Source organism: Pseudophryne corroboree, unplaced genomic scaffold, assembly GCF_028390025.1.
Source record: "Pseudophryne corroboree isolate aPseCor3 unplaced genomic scaffold, aPseCor3.hap2 scaffold_388, whole genome shotgun sequence".
Classification (NCBI taxonomy): domain Eukaryota; kingdom Metazoa; phylum Chordata; class Amphibia; order Anura; family Myobatrachidae; genus Pseudophryne; species Pseudophryne corroboree.
Window position 1 is genome coordinate 266,899 of NW_026970033.1, and position 16,709 is coordinate 283,607.

Here is a 16,709-nt window from a genome sequence, read left to right on the forward strand (position 1 = left end):
AATTAAAATGGTAAAAGTTATTGTACTTTAAGTAAAAATAAAAGCTAAAATATCAATCCCAGTTTTGGATTACTTTAATGAACAAAAAAAAAATGCATATAGCAAAGGATAGTTTCAATCTGCCTACCTCTGGGTTATGGGCCCAGCATGCTTCCATTGCAGTACTCTGCTGCACATGTAAGTGCAAGAGATCCTGAAGCACTCACTCATCATGCGAAAGTACTAATGTGTTTCTTCATTGGTTGCTGGTGAAACATCTTACAAAAACTCTCCAGATTATTGACTTTTTAAAGTTTTTCTAGGAAACGTTCTAGATGAATGCTTATTAGTCTTTGTCAGTATGTGCTTTTTGCAAAGTGTCTCTGTGGCGCAATCGGTTAGTGTGTTCAGCTATTTATCAAAAGGTTGGTGGTTCAATCCCACCCAGGGACGTAATTGACCTTGTGATCACATTTTGGTGATATTTAAGTAGACAAGTCAAAATTGCAAACCCCCTCTTATGGTATAGGGTACCTGGCCTTCTCTGATGTAATCAGAGTTAGATTTGATTAAGTGATTTTATAAAAAAACAGCTAGGAAGCACAATTTAGCAGTGGGTTGCAGAGAAAAAGAAAAATGCTGGCAGAAAAATCCAATTGAGTGATTAAACAGCTCTTCATTTTCTGGCTTTATTTTTATGATTACAAATTTGTTCTCTGAAAAGTGTCCACAAAGCCAAGTATCTGATTAACATCTTTGTAGGGATGGTTTTTCACCTATTACTAAATTAAACTTGCTTCATTGGAAAGGCAGCAAGATGCATCCTCATTTCAATATCTACGGAAATAATACAGGTTGACACCAGGAAACATTAACGCCACTGCATCTTTGCTGTTTTCTCATGTGGAAGTCTGTTTAATGTGAAAACAAGGTGATATCTAATTAGCACACAGGTAAGGAATTAAGAAAATCTTTATTTAAGGGTGAAGATGTTTCTCACAAAATCGTTGCCCCAATGCATCATTGAAATTCAAGCTGGAAAGATGATTTTAATATATCACTTGTACATTTTGTATTGCTCTTCTGGTGACAATGTAGTTTGTTTTTGTCAATTACCATTTTAATAATCGGGTAAAGAAAATTAATTGGATTTTTGAAAGAAAACAATACTGTCAATATACTATTAAAACAAATTAAAATGGTAAAAGTTATTGTACTTTAAGTAAAAATAAAAGAGCAAAAATATCAATCCCAGTTTTGGATTACTTTAATTAACAAAAAAAAATGCATATAGCAGAGGATAGTTTCAATATGCCTACCTCTGGGTTATGGACCCAGCATGCTTCCATTACAGTACTCTGCTGCACATGTAAGTGCAAAAGATCCTGAAGCACTCACTCATCATGGGAAAGTACCAATGTGTTTCTTCATTGGTTGATGGAAGAAACATCTTACAAAAACTCTCCACATTATTGACTTTTTAAAATGTTTCTAGGAATCGTTCTAGATGAATGCTTATTAGCCTTTGTCAGTATGTACTTTTGCAAAGTGTCGCTGTGGCGCAATCAGTTAGTGTGTAAGGCTATTAACCAAAAGGTTGGTGGTTCAATCCCACCCAGGGACTTAATTGACCTTGTTATCAGATTTTGGTGATCTTTAAGTAGACAAGTCAAAATTTCAAACCCCCTGTTATGGTGTAGGGTACCTGGCCTTCTCTGATGTAATCAGAGTTAGATTTGATTCAGTGAGTTTATAAAAACAGCTAGGAAGCACAATTTAGCAGTGGGTTGCAGAGAAAAAGAAATATGCTGGCAGAAAAATCCAATTGAGTGATTAAACAGCTCTTCATTTTCTGGCTTTATTTTTATGCTAACAAATTTGTGCTCTGAAAAGTGTCCACAAAGCCAAGTATCTGATTAACACCTTTGTAGGGATGGTTTTTCACCTATTATTAAATTAAACTTGCTTCATTGGAAAGGCAGCAAGTGATGTCATCCAAGCATTGGGTCAAAGTTGGCTTCAAACCTCGTCTGCTTATGAAAAGAGAAAAGGGGTATGCAGGGCATGGCGGCCTTTTGCGGTGCTTGGATGACCCCTAGTTCGCATTAAATAATGCAGTCGAGTTTCCCACATTTGGGGAAATCACAGAGGTCAGCATACCCAGAATGCAATGAATGAACCGCACCCTGGGAGAACAGTCTTCATGACCATGGTATCTCCTATGCAAAATAAGTATGATTTGGGATAGGGCTGGGGAGGGCCGCTGCTCAGGCACATCTCTGTCAAGTAAAGGAGATTCAACTGAGGCAGCACAAGGGAACTCTCATCTGGGGACAACAACTGCAGGGAGAACACATATTTTCAGATGAACATGGGAGGGCAGAAGGCTGCCTAATACTGAAGCACCCCCAAACAACAAACCAAATGCAACAACTAGTGCAAGCATTCCTGGGGGAAGGCCTGCAGCAGATGGATTTGCATATGGCGATGTCATCCAAGCAGTGGGTCAAAGTTGGCTTCAACCCTCGTCTGCATATGAAAAGAGAAAAGGGGTGTGCAGGGCATGGCGGCCTTTTGCGGCACTTGGATGACCCCTAGTTCGCATTAAACACCTCCACCCTCCGTCGGTGTGGGGCTCATGTTGGCTATGCCCCAGCCCCTGAAGGATTCAAGCTGATTTCTTGCAGCAGCTGGGCACTGTAACAGCTCCAGAGCTGCTCTGTAAGGCAAGTAAAAGGGTGTGGGCCCTGCAGCAATACCTGTAGTTCGCATTGTGCGAGACCCCTAGTTCGCATTAAACACCCCCACCCTCCTTCGGTGTGGGGCTCATGTTGGCCATGCCCCAGCCCCTGAAGCATTCACGCTGATTTCTTGCAGCAGCTGGGCACTGTAACAGCTCAAGAGCTGCTCTGTAAGGCAAGTAAAAGGGTGTGGGCCCTGCAGCACTACCTGTAGTTTGCATTGTGCATTGGAAGGCACAAAGTAAGCAGACGGGAGGAGAAGTCAGGATAGTGCACAAGGGTATAGACGGGAGGGGCTCAAGAAAAAAGAAGTGGAAACAGACAGCAAACTAGGCTTCCAATGCACAATGCAAACTACAGGTAGTGCTGCAGGGCCCACACCCTTTTACTTGCCTTACAGAGCAGCTCTGGAGCTGTTTAATCACTCAATTGGATTTTTCTGCCAGCATAATTTTTCTCTTACGTCCTAGAGGATGCTGGGGATTCCGTAAGGACCATGGGGGATAGACGGGCTCCGCAGGAGACATGGGCACTTTAAGAAAGACTTTAGATCTGGGTGTGCACTGGCTCCTCCCTCTATGCCCCTCCTCCAGACCTCAGTTTACTACTGTGCCCAGAGGAGACTGGGTGCTTTTCAGGGAGCTCTCCTGAGTTTCCTGACAGAAAGTATATTTGTTAGATTTTTTTATTTTCAGGGAGCCTGCTGGCAACAGACTCCCTGCATCGAGGGGCGGAGGGGAGAGATGCACACCTACTTCTGTGAGTTGATAGGCTCTGCTTCTTAGGCTACTGTACAGCATTAGCTCCAGAGGGATCGGTACGCAGGTCTCACCCTCGCCGTCCGTCCCAGAGCCGCGCCGCCGTCCCCCTCGCAGAGCCGGAAGATAGAAGCCGGGTGAGTATGAGAAGAAAAGAAGACTTCAGAGGCGGCGGAAGACTTCATGATCTTCACTGAGGTAACGCACAGCAGTAAAGCTGTGCTCCATTGCTCCAATACACCTCACACACGGCAGTCAGTGTAAGGGTGAAGGGCGCAGGGGGGACGCCCTGGGCAGCAATATAGACCTCTCTTTGGCAAAATAAATATATATGCAGCTAGGCACTGTATATATATATATAAGAGCCCCCGCCATTTTTTTACTATATTTGAGCGGGACAGAAGCCCGTCGCTGAGGGGGTGGGGCTTCTCCCTCAGCACTCACCAGCGCCATTTTCTCCACAGCACCGCTGAGGGGAAGCTCCACGGACTCTCCCCTGCTTATACCACGGTAGAAAGAGGGTCTTAAAGAAGAGGGGGGCACATAATTAGGCGCATATATATATGGAAATACAGCGCTACTGGGTAAACATAAAATTATTGTGTTTTTTTCCTGGGTCATATAGCGCTGGGGTGTGTGCTGGCATACTCTCTCTCTCTGTCTCTCCAAAGGGCCTTGTTGGGGAACTGTCCTCAGATAAGAGGATTCCCTGAGTGTATGGTGTGTCGGTACACGTGTGTCGACATGTCTGAGGTAGAAGGCTCTCCTAGAGAGGAGCAGGAGCAAATTAATGTGGTGTCTCCATCGACAACGCCGACACCTGACTGGATGGATATGTGGAATGTTTTAAGTGCTAATGTAAACTTATTACACAAGAGATTAGACAAAGCTGAAGCTAGGGAACAGTCAGGGAGTCAACCCATGCCTGTCCCTATGTCGCAGGGACCTTCGGGGTCTCAAAAGCGCCCACTATCCCAAATAGTTGACACAGATACCGACACAGATTCTGACTCCAGTGTCGACTACGATGATGCAAAGTTACAGCCAAAATTGGCTAAATGTATTCGATATATGATTATTGCAATAAAAGATGTTTTGCACATCACAGAGTCCCCTGTCCCTGACACGAGGGTACACATGTATAAGGGAAAGAAACCTGAGATAACCTTTCCCTCCTCACATGAGTTGAACGAATTATGTGAAAAAGCTTGGGAATCTCCAGACAAAAAGCTGCAGATTCCCAAAAGGATTCTTATGGCGTATCCTTTCCCGCCAATGGACAGGATACGGTGGGAATCCTCCCCTAGGGTGGATAAAGCATTGACACGCTTATCCAAAAAGGTAGCGCTGCCATCCCAGGATACGGCTACCATCAGGGACCCTGCTGACCGCAAGCAGGAGGTTACCCTAAAGTCCATTTACACACATTCTGGTACCTTACTCAGACCGGCAATTGCGTCGGCCGGGGTTGTAGCGCGGTGGCAGCATGGACAGATACCTTATCAGCAGAGATTGAGACCCTAGATAAGGATGCTATGTTATTGACCATAGGGCATATAAAAGATGCTGTCCTATATATGAGAGATGCTCAAAGTGACATTAGTCTACTGGGTTCTAGAATAAACGCTATGTCGATTTCTGCTAGACGAGTCCTATGGACCCGGCAATGGACAGGTGATGCCGACTCAAAAAGGCATATGGAGGTTTTACCTTACAGGGGTGAGGAATTGTTTGGGGAAGGTCTCTCAGACCTAGTCTCCACAGCTACAGCTGGTAAATCAAATTTTTTGCCTTATATTCCCTCACAGCCTAAGAAAGCACCACATTATCAAATACAGTCCTTTCGATCACAGAGAAACAAGAAAGTACGAGGTGCGTCCTTTCTTGCCAGAGGTAAGGGCAGAGGGAAGAAGCTGCACAACACAGCTAGTTCCCAGGAACAGAAGTCCTCCCCGGCCTCTACAAAATCCACCGCATGACGCTGGGGCTCCGCTAAAGGAGTCCGCCCAGTTGGGGGCACGTCTTCGAGTTTTCAGCCACATCTGGGTTCATTCGCAGGTGGATCCCTAGGCAATAGAAATTGTTTCTCAGGGTTACAAGCTGAAATTCGAAGAGGTGCCTCCTCGCCGGTTTTTCAAATCGGCCCTACCATCTTCTCCCCAGGAAAGGGAGATAGTGTTAAATGCAATTCACAAATTGTATCTTCAACATATGCAGATGAGGGTTCCAGCCAACTTTGGCCCACTGCTTGGATGACATCACCGTATGCAAATCCGTCTTCTGCAGACCTTCTCCCAGGAATGCTTGTACTAGTTGTTGCATTTGGTTTGTTGTTTGGGCGTGCTTCAGTATTAGGCAGCCTTCTGCCCTCCCATGTTCATCTGAAAATATGTGTTCTCCCGGCAGTTGTTGTCCCCAGATGAGAGTTCCCTTGTGCTGCCTCAGTTGAATCTCCTTTACTTGACAGAGATGTGCCTGAGCAGCGGCCCTCCCCAGCCCTATCTCAAATCATACTTATTTTGCATAGGAGATACCATGGTCATAAAGATTGTTCTCCCAGGGTGAGGTTCATTCATTGCATTCTGGGTATGCTGACCCCTGTGATTTCCCCAAATGTGGGAAACTCAACTGCATTATTTGTGGTAGTGGGGGACTGTGTTTGTGTTTTCCTCTGGTCAGCTCTGGTAAAAGTCAGATTTCTTTGTCTCAGATCTTCCTCTAGCCTTGTTCTTCTTTCGAGAGTTCCATTGTGCTGCCTCAGTTTGACCTCCTTCACTTGACAGGGGGGTACCCGAGCAGCGACCCTCCCCAGCTCTAGCCCAACTCCTACATACCTGCCAGGTGAGATACTATGATCATGAAGGTGCTTCTCCCAGGGCAAGGCTCACCCATTGCACTCTGGGTGTGCTGCTCCTGCGATTTCCCCAAATGTGGGAAACTTGACTGCATAATTTGTGTTTCCCCTGGTCGGCTCTCGTATAATTCAGATCTCTTTGTCTCAGGTCTCTCTCCAGCCTAGTTTGCTGTCTGTTTCCACTTCTGTTTTCTTGAGCCGCTCCCTTCTATGCCCTTGCGCACTATCCTGACTTCTCCCGTCTGCTTACTTTGTGCCTTCCAACGCACAATGCGAACTACAGGTAGTGCTGCAGGGCCCACACCCTTTTACTTGCCGTACAGAGCAGCTCTGGAGCTGTTACAGTGCCCAGCTGCTGCAAGAAATCAGCTTGAATGCTTCAGGGGCTGGGGCATAGCCAACATGAGCCCCACACCGAAGGAGGGTGGAGGTATTTAATGCGAACTAGGGGTCATCCAAGCACCGCAAAAGGCCGCCATGCCCTGCATAACCCTTTTCTCTTTTCATATGCAGATGAGGGTTCCAGCCAACTTTGGCCCACTGCTTGGATGACATCACCGTATGCAAATCCGTCTTCTGCAGACCTTCTCCCAGGAATGCTTTTACTAGTTGTTACATTTGGTTTGTTGTTTGGGGGTGCTTCAGTATTAGGCAGCCTTCTGCCCTCCCATGTTCATCTGAAAATATGTGTTCTCCCTGCAGTTGTTGTCCCCAGATGAGAGTTCCCTTGTGCTGCCTCAGTTGAATCTCCTTTACTTGACAGAGATGTGCCTGAGCAGCGGCCCTCCCCAGCCCTATCCCAAATCATACTTATTTTGCATAGAAGTTTCCATGGTCATGAAGATTGTTCTCCCAGGGTGAGGTTCATTCATTGCATTCTGGGTATGCTGACCCCTGTGATTTCCCCAAATGTGGGAAACTCGACTGCATTAATTGTGGTAGTGGGGGACTGTGTTTGTGCTTTCCTCTGGTCAGCTCTGGTAAAAGACAGATTTCTTTGTCTCAGATCTTCCTCTAGCCTTGTTCTTTTTTCGAGAGTTTCCTTGTGCTGCCTCAGTTGGATCTCCTTCACTTGACAGGGGGGTGCCCGAGCAGCGACCCTCCCCATCTCTAGCCCAACTCCTACTTACCTGCCAGGTGAGATACTATGATCAGGAAGGTGCTTCTCCCAGGGCAAGGCTCACCCATTGCACTCTGGGTGTGCTGCTCCTACGATTTCCCCAAATGTGGGACACTTGACTGCATAATTTGTGTTTCCTCTAGTCGGCTACTCGTATAATTCAGATCTCTTTGTCTCAGGTCTCTCTCCAGCCTAGTTTGCTGTCTGTTTCCACTTCTCTTTTCTTGAGCCGCTGCCTTCTATGCCCTTGTGCACTCTCCTGACTTCTCCTGTCTGCTTACTTTGTGCCTTCCAACGCACAATGCAAACTACAGGTAGTGCTGCAGGGCCCACACCCTTTTACTTGCCTTTCAGAGCAGCTCTGGAGCTGTTACAGTGCCCAGCTGCTGCAAGAAATCAGCTTGAATGCTTCAGGGGCTGGGGCATAGCCAACATGAGCCCCACACCGACGGAGGGTGGAGGTGTTTAATGCGAACTAAGGGTCATCCAAGCGCCGCAAAAGGCCGCCATGCCCTGCATACCCCTTTTCTCTTTTCATATGCAGATGAGGGTTCCAGCCAACTTTGGCCCACTGCTTGGATGACATCACCGTATGCAAATCCGTCTTCTGCAGACCTTCCCCCAGGAATGCTTGTACTAGTTGTTGCATTTGGTTTGTTGTTTGGGGTGCTTCAGTATTAGGCAGCCTTCAGCTCTCCCATGTTCATCTGAAAATATGTGTTCTCCCTGCAGTTGTTGTCCCCAGATGAGAGTTCCCTTGTGCTGCCTCAGTTGAATCTCCTTTACTTGAAAGAGATGTGCCTGAGCAGCGGCCCTCCCCAGCCCTATCCCAAATCATACTTATTTTGCATAGGAGATACCATGGTCATGAAGATTGTTCTCCCAGGGTGAGGTTCATTCATTGCATTCTGGGTATGCTGACCCCTGTGATTTCCCCAAATGTGGGAAACTCGACTGCATTATTTGTGGTAGTGGGGGACTGTGTTTGTGCTTTCCTCTGGTCAGCTCTGGTAAAAGTCAGATTTCTTTGTCTCAGATCTTCCTCTAGCCTTGTTCTTTTTTGAGAGTTTCCTTGTGCTGCCTCAGTTGGATCTCCTTCACTTGACAGGGGGGTGCCCGAGCAGCGACCCTCCCCAGCTCAAGCCCAACTCCTACTTACCTGCCAAGTGAGATACTATGATCAGGAAGGTGCTTCTACCAGGGCAAGGCTCACCCATTGCACTCTGGGTGTGCTGCTCCTACGATTTCCCCAAATGTGGGACACTTGACTGCATAATTTGTGTTTCCTCTGGTCGGCTACTCGTATAATTCAGATCTCTTTGTCTCAGGTCTCTCTCCAGCCTAGTTTGCTGTCTGTTTCCACTTCTCTTTTCTTGAGCCCCTGCCTTCTATGCCCTTGTGCACTCTCCTGACTTCTCCTGTCTGCTTACTTTGTGCCTTCCAACGCACAATGCAAACTACAGGTAGTGCTGCAGGGCCAACACCCTTTTACTTGCCTTACAGAGCAGCTCTGGAGCTGTTACAGTGCCCAGCTGCTGCAAGAAATCAGCTTGAATGCTTCAGGGGCTGGGGCATAGCCAACATGAGCAGCAAGATGCAGCACTGGACTATGTCAAAGTCAGAAAAATGTCTTAGTGCACACTGCCATATTTGCACCGCACACTGGTCCGTGCTGCGCATGCGTACGCTCTCCCGTGGAAGCGCATACCCGCAATAGCGTGCACTCGCACGCGCAGTATGCGCATTTACGGTAGAGTTTATGTGATCGTAGCGTGCGACTCATTCGTTACAAAAGTTCACAATTAATGTAGTTTATAGATCATGTTCCCCTCAATAGTTTCTGTAAGTTTGGTTTAGATAGAATGTCCCTGAGCGGAGGAATCCCTCTTTGTATTGCACGAAGGGTCTAACAGGAGTCATACAGCAGTGTTTGGTACCCATCGGAAGAGTATTTAATTAGCAATATTCCGGTGTTGGTTTGGAGCGTATTAATCGCTCGTGCGAATAGTTATGGACATAAGAAGTTTATGTCCATTTCTATGATTTGCACATACTCAGGTATGCGGCGGGAAACCCAGTTCCCCACCCACCTGAGCTGTTGGAAATCAGCACAGCCCACCTGTATGAATCAACCTATGACCTTTGGTTACAGTACAGGGCCGAATTCCTGTGTCCAATAAACTGTAGGATTGTAGGGACTAGGAGATTGCATTGTGTGTGGGGCATAAATAGGCAGACCGACCACATCCAGCTCTCACTCTCTCATCAACGGTTATCTGCTGATAATCGGGAGCTGGATATCGAGGCGCAGGCGATCATACCCTTTGTGCGTAAGTTCTCTCCGTAATCATTGTCTTTCTGTGAGCAAATCTCTCTCTCTCTCTCTCTCTGTGTCTATTTCTCTCTCTCTATTCTCTCTTTTCTCTCATATCTCCCCTAGACTAAACTTTATAGTATTGTATTGTATTGTGTTAAACCAGGATAGCATTGTAGTTTATCCCTTAGTTAGGTGTTTGGTTAGGAAGTCTTTGTTATATTGTAGTGTATCATTTGTACTGTGTTACTCTTTTACAAGTATACTAGATATAATACAGATAATAGGCTTTGGAACCCTAAACCAGTATCAGTGTATTTACTATAGTGTTAAGTGTTCACTTGAGCGTCGGTGACGCTCAAACAGCTTTGTAGATAGTCAGGTTACACAAGGTTGCATTTACACCCTGTACTCACGTTAAGGTATTCTGTGTATTTCATTGGTATAAGGTTTTTAACATAAAGGTATAGTGTTGTAAGCGTCTGCATCGCTGGTGACCTCCTCGTGGTCTCGAGCGTATGCTACGCTACAGCGAATCATTCCCCTAGACATAACCAATAACGTGTCCTGTGATCACTGGGCCGTGAGCGAACGTGACGCTTGAGCGTCTCGCCTACGGCTGAGCGATCGCTACGCAGATAGCGTACCATTACGGTACTTCTTAAGTAAACAGCGTACAGTGTTCTTAGCTTCATAAAGGGTTGTTTATACGACAAAGGAATTTAGCATTGTCAATTGCGGGCTCGTCCGGTCCTTTTCACATCTGCACTAGGTAGATCAGCAGACGTTATCCCCCAGCAAAAGGGTGGGAGGTTGTCTCGCAGTTGCTGACGGGATAAGCGTCTGCTTCGCTTAGGTAAAGAGTGCTGAAGGAATCCGGTAACCGGAAGTAAGAACAAAACGCTTGTGTCTTTTAAAACTGTTTATTTTTCTTTTGTCTTGCGTACGCACGCATATATCTGCATTTCTATTTCATTTTTTCGTATATCACTATTCCTGTTTGCCAAATTTTATAGTTGATAGAAAGGGCTAAAAGGAAATTTGCTGTTATTTAATAGTAGAGGTAATAGTTAAAGTATAGAACAACACACGGGTTGTCTGGAAAACAAGGCAGTCAGTGTGGATTGCGGTAGATGATCAGGGATCATCTACATTGATAAATAAATATATTGTGTTACGGTGGATCCTTTGCATTGCGTACACGTGTCGCTAACAAAGACTAGCGTACGCAATCCAAAAGGCAGACGCACGCAGCGTACACTACGCAACGTAGCGTCTGGTTACGCCCACGTAGCCCAAGTCACGAAAAGTTGAATTAGCGCAAAGCGATAATTAGCGCAAAGCGATAATTAGCGCAAAAGCGATAAGTAACGCACAGCGGTAGATAACGCGACGCGGTAAATAACGCAAATCTATTTTTGGAAAATCTAAAATTTAGTTTAACAGATCCTGCTCCTAATTGGTAACACTCTTGGCCTGAAGACAATTTCTGCGCAGAAATAGATATAGAAACAAAAGTGTACATGTGTTGAGTGAGTGTGTTTTGTATACAAAAGTTTATACAATTTTAAAGGTGGAACCAAAAGGAAAGTCGGGTACTCGTTAAGGAACATACGTGTAAGTGACATATACGGTGGCCAGGGAGGCATCTCTGGTTAAATAATATTTGAGCATTAGAGTATAGCAGACCATAAGGTAACAAGACCAGGAGGTCATAAGGAACAAGACCAGGAGGTCGTAAGGTAAAAGGTCCGCTATAAAAGTCCAGTGGCACAACGCCTGGGGTGTTGGTGCAGAACCCATATAGGCCATACAAGCTCTGGCTGAAGGAATCGCAGCCGGAAACATAGATTCCATTGATCTTTCAGTACATGACAAGTAGTGCTCGTATACTGAACGATTGGACCGCACGTTATTGTGTGCAGTAGTTAGTAATCTGACCTAATACCATTAGAGTAAAGTGGTCACAAACGCTATCTGTACGTTCTGACGTGATTTGTGTAATTTTTTATTTTTGGAAGGGAAGTTCGCTGGTCACTCAGGAACTATCTAACAACCCCAACTTTACTGGAAAGAGTAAGTGTCCTGCGGGTAACCCTCATATGTTCCAGTAAACTAAAGGTTCACAGGGGCCCTGGGTTGGGTACCACAGCTCTGGTTTACAGTGATTGCGGCATAGGCCAACGTGGGCGAGAAGTAAGTGGGGTACTTGATAAACCACCACCGCCGGCCTGCCCAAGGACATCTTGGTTTGTTTGTAAGGGTGCGCTGAAAGCCTTGATATTCAAGGAGGAATAAGCAACGCCTGCAGATTATGGGGGCCATTTGTTCAGGTAGGGGGCGATCAACCCAGGTTCAGGTTGATTCAGAGAACCGATCCATCGGGTCGGCACGATATGTGATGTGTAAGAAATATGGAAATCACGCTGAAGTTTTTTGTGATGAATGGGAGAGAATGACTGTACAAGACAGGGACAAGTTCCCAAGAATAGGTAGCTTCAGTCCAGAGGTGTTACAAAATTTAAGGAGGAGGATAAGTCTCGTTGAACTAACGAAGAGACAAAATAAACATTATGAATATTTACAGTTATGGCAACAGGAAAGTGAATTACAAAGAGAGTCTATTGACTTTTCTGACTCTTATCTTGAGAGGAGAGACATGGCATCGGGAGAGGAGTTGATTGCGGAGAGAAAAGCACAAGGGTGGAACAATAAAAACGCTCTTAGCAACTGTAATATAGATTATAAGAATAAGTGTAATAAATGTAACAATGATTATTGTAATACTGTTGAATGTACAACTATTAACCTGTGCCAGTTGCACCCCATGTCAAACCTCCCTCAGGAATACAAACAAGACAGTGAGCCCAGAACGATGTCAGCACCTCTTCCAACAACCATCACAGAAGCCATCCAGGTGGACACGACCAAATGGGTAAAGGCAATAATCGAACCCCCTAACGGAGGGTCAGGTGAGGTCGTGTCCACAGGTACGTACAATGTTTCATATCACGCACAAACAGATGTACCCCATATTGTAAGGCCAACACAAGATGATGGAACTGAGCTCAATCTGGCCAGGGTGATCTCAGTCCCCAATGGGAAGACTGACGATCAGGGAATCATTCCCGTCAAGGACAGTGCAATGCGCTGTCTCTTGTCCCGGACCGAATTGAGATCAATTGTGTCTGAATTTCCTGATCCTAGGAAAAATCTAGCCAAATGTCAAAGGTTTATAAAAGAACTAGGAAACGCCACAGAACCCACCAACAAAGAGTGGCGGACAGTGCTGAGGGCATGTTTGCCCTCCAGGGTTGACCCTGAAAAGTTCATTGCTGATTGTAAATTAAACACAGAGGTACCTTGTACGGAGGAACACAATCAGGAATGTATTAGGCAGATTAACCGACAGTTAGGAATATATTTCCCAGCTGCTGTCAAGTGGAATGAAATTTTCTCCATAAGACAAAACGAAAGGGAAAATGTTTCTAATTATTTCAATCGAGCACTGCAAATAATGGCTGGAAACACTGGGATCACGGACATCAAGACAAATGCGCAACATAGAAGAATAGCGGTTAAGGTATTAATGAATGGTTTAAAAGATGAATTAAAAACAAGGGTACAGACCACCAACCCAAACTGGAGAGATATCTCGGTGACTGCACTAAGAGAGGCCGTCATCAATCAGGATCAGAATATCACCAGATACAGAGAGTCACAAAGAGATAAGTTAATGGCAGCAAAAATACAGGCCCAAACCACAAGACCACCCCAACAAAAGCCCCACACCCCTGCGAGAAATCCAGATATGGTAGTCTGTTACCATTGTCATAGAAAGGGACACATTGCAAGAGATTGTAGATCACGAGAAAGACCACACCATAATCATAAAAAACCAAGGAACCAGGGAAGCACAGGGGAAACGATTGATGATGATGAGCATCCGAGCGTTTGAGGAGGCATCAAATCAGCCAAGACCCCATTTCACTGACACTTGGAGGAAGCCCAGGATTTGTTACCATTGTAGGAGAGAAGGGCATTATGCCCACAACTGCAACAGCCCACATAAAGTTAGACCCCCTAGACCAAGAAATGAGCAAAATTACAACACACACCATTATAATCAAGAATCACATAGGCAGGAAAGGTGATTGTTAGGAATGGAGGCAAGCCTGAGGTAACGGTTAATGAAGTGGGAGGTCATTCACTGAAGACACGGGAATGACCAGGTTAAACGTTGTAAATGTATTTGTGAAAAATGTTTTTCTCTTTTCTCACTCTCTATCCCCATCTCTGACGATTATTGGTAAGAATTCAAACATTGCATATTCGCTTGGTCCTTGCAGAAGTCTACCAAACCCCAGCATGACCTATCCACCACAATGTATTCTGGCCAGATACAGACAGTGGAATAATGCAAGTGCTGGTGGGGAGGGACTGCTCAAGGAAACCATTAGACACGTAGATACGACAGCCAAATAGTCTGACAATGTTTTCTTAATGTTGACAATGTTTAAAAATGCTTTGTTTCTCTTCTCTTATTGATGGTTATTGTCGAGTTATGTAATGTATATATGCACATGAATTGTTCTCTATCTCTTTTGTTTTTATTTTCTCTCTCTTCTCACTCATGTTTCCATGATTTAAAGATGGTATGTCACCCCTCAGTTGGACCAATGGTAATGCCAGATTTTTGCTCCTTACAGAAAGATCGTCGGTTAGGAAGGAATATTGCGTCACCAGAATGATCGTTTTTGAAGACTGAGAGACAGCACCTTTTGAGAGGACAGCAGAACAAGAAGAACAACAAAACGAGAGAACTTATTATCGTAACGAGTTCTCTCCCCCTCAAACTGATTATCTTATACCCCCTTTACAAATTTCTTCTTTTCTCCTCCTGTAAGATGGACTTGCCCCAAGAGACTGTGATATGGATTTTTCCCGTTAACCATGATGTTGACCAGAGCAGTCTGTTTCGGTGAGAGTACCAGTGAGGTCGAGAAAGGATCCAGAAAGGTCCTGATGACTGAGACGGAGGTGTAAAATTTCCAATAGCAACCCAATCACCAAGCAAAGGCGAGTACCGGGCACGATCTAACAACCATGTTATTTGTAAACAACTGTGAAGGAATGTTAGTTCAAAAAGAAAGTTGTATCTGTAGGCTCTGTAACAAAGTAATGCCAATCCAGTTTTAATATCCATATGGACCGGCATCCATTGAGTGACTATCACTCCTTAGTGGGTAATGTGTTAAATAAGACCGATTGTTGGGTATGCTCTCAAGTACCTCAGGGTCATAGTAAATCAGGGCTAGTACCATTTCCTTTAACGGTAGGGGAGGTACTTGAGCTAAGTGGTGGGAGACCGGTGGACCGGAGGTTTAACATCTCCAGCCCTCCTAGTTTAAAGCTCCACCAATACCATGTAGATAGGTCCCTCATATGTTTTAACATCTCCAATCCCAGAAAACCGGGAAATTGGGAAGTGTCATGGAGCAACCTTACCATGACCTTTTCACACAGAGCAGATAGAATGCCTACAGATACAGAACTCGTACGCCACATAGCCAGTAGAGGAAAATCATTCCGGTATCGATATACCTTAGGAAATAGGATTACTAAAGTTGGAGAGGTATCACCAGGATACTGTGCACATATCGTACAAACCGATACGTGCATTAAGCAGTTGGAAGAATTAGGGTCAGGAGATTTCACCTGGAAGGTTTGTAACATGGTCATGTCCTTCTCCGTCCCTTATGTTCTCCCCGATGATGCATATTTCATATGCGGGAGAAAGGCGTACAAGTGGCTTGCCCCAAACTCTGAAGGATTGTGTTATATTGGAAAAGTATTGCCTGAAGTGATGACTGTTACACATGACAAAATGAAGGACATACACCGTGGTGCCCAAGCTCCTTATACTCACACTCATTACGAGCACCGAGTTAAAAGACAACTGTCAGAAAGGTTAGAGCATCCGGCCTCTGATCTTATCCATGAATCCACCGGGATTCAGGTTCTGGTAGCGTTAGATTTCACTCGCACCGCTCGAGGTGTGATGAATTATAGATACATTTCCGCACTCGCCAATTTATTAGATAATATCACTGAAATGTATGATGACACGTTTAGATACACTGGAAGAGAACTTCAAGCTTATAAAACAGAACTAGTTCAGCATAGGATGGTTCTTAATTATCTTACAACAGTAACAGGCGGATATTGTGTTACATTGGCAACACAGTACGGCATAAAGTGTTGCACGTATATCACAAATAGCACCGAGGATCCGGTAGAGGTCATAGACCAAAAGATGGACGATATTCTCCAATTGAAGTGGGAATTTCGTCGAAAACACAATCTCACCCTTGCTGCTGTAGGTAATGAGCTGACTGGTTGGGTGTCATGGTTGAACCCGCGAAATTGGTTCTCCGGTTTAGGAGACTGGGCTCAAGGAGTCATAATGGATGTTGGAAAGTTTCTCCTATGTATTTTGGGTGTCGTTATATCTATTGGATTGATATTTAGATGCGGGCAGGCTTTGATGAGGTGCAAGCAAAGTACGAAAGTGATGAGCTTAAGGAGTGAGGAAACTGTAATTAACCTGGATTTGATTTATGACCCAATGCTAGAAACCATGACGTAATGATGTAATGAGTATACGGTCCGTCTTTCACCCATTTCTATGTTTTCCTCCGAGGTACAAAGACCCACGTAGACGAAGGATTTGATGAGCCAAGGGGCCGACAACGGAAAGATGGAAAGAAGAAGAGCAGACGACCTGATATACAAGATTTTGATGGACAATGCCATGGGTACCCCAGTTTCCCTAGGAACTTTAAAATCACGCTAGCCCAACATTTTTTGTAAATCCATGGACGTTGTTTGCTTTACTCACGATTTATGAGCAAAAGCACAAAGAAGAAGACTCCAATCAACC

The 16,709-nt window shown here is 45.0% G+C and overlaps 6 non-coding genes and 1 pseudogene across 6 annotated transcripts; 6 read left to right on the forward strand and 1 right to left on the reverse strand.

The window, feature by feature from the left end:
* Positions 1 to 2,036: 2,036 nt before the first annotated feature.
* LOC135022672 (U1 spliceosomal RNA) lies at positions 2,037 to 2,215 on the reverse strand (annotated as a pseudogene).
* Positions 2,216 to 5,988: 3,773 nt separating this feature from the next.
* Positions 5,989 to 6,152, forward strand: LOC135022405 (U1 spliceosomal RNA). The gene has a single exon (XR_010219520.1). It is a non-coding gene; the product is annotated as a U1 spliceosomal RNA (small nuclear RNA).
* A 152-nt stretch (positions 6,153 to 6,304) lies between these two features.
* On the forward strand, positions 6,305 to 6,467 carry LOC135022568 (U1 spliceosomal RNA). Its single transcript, XR_010219681.1, has one exon. It is a non-coding gene; the product is annotated as a U1 spliceosomal RNA (small nuclear RNA).
* Positions 6,468 to 7,138: 671 nt separating this feature from the next.
* On the forward strand, positions 7,139 to 7,302 carry LOC135022487 (U1 spliceosomal RNA). Its single transcript, XR_010219599.1, has one exon. It is a non-coding gene; the product is annotated as a U1 spliceosomal RNA (small nuclear RNA).
* A 152-nt stretch (positions 7,303 to 7,454) lies between these two features.
* Positions 7,455 to 7,618, forward strand: LOC135022593 (U1 spliceosomal RNA). The gene has a single exon (XR_010219702.1). It is a non-coding gene; the product is annotated as a U1 spliceosomal RNA (small nuclear RNA).
* Positions 7,619 to 8,288: 670 nt separating this feature from the next.
* On the forward strand, positions 8,289 to 8,452 carry LOC135022480 (U1 spliceosomal RNA). The gene has a single exon (XR_010219593.1). It is a non-coding gene; the product is annotated as a U1 spliceosomal RNA (small nuclear RNA).
* Positions 8,453 to 8,603: 151 nt separating this feature from the next.
* On the forward strand, positions 8,604 to 8,767 carry LOC135022649 (U1 spliceosomal RNA). Its single transcript, XR_010219735.1, has one exon. It is a non-coding gene; the product is annotated as a U1 spliceosomal RNA (small nuclear RNA).
* The last annotated feature ends 7,942 nt before the right edge of the window (positions 8,768 to 16,709 follow it).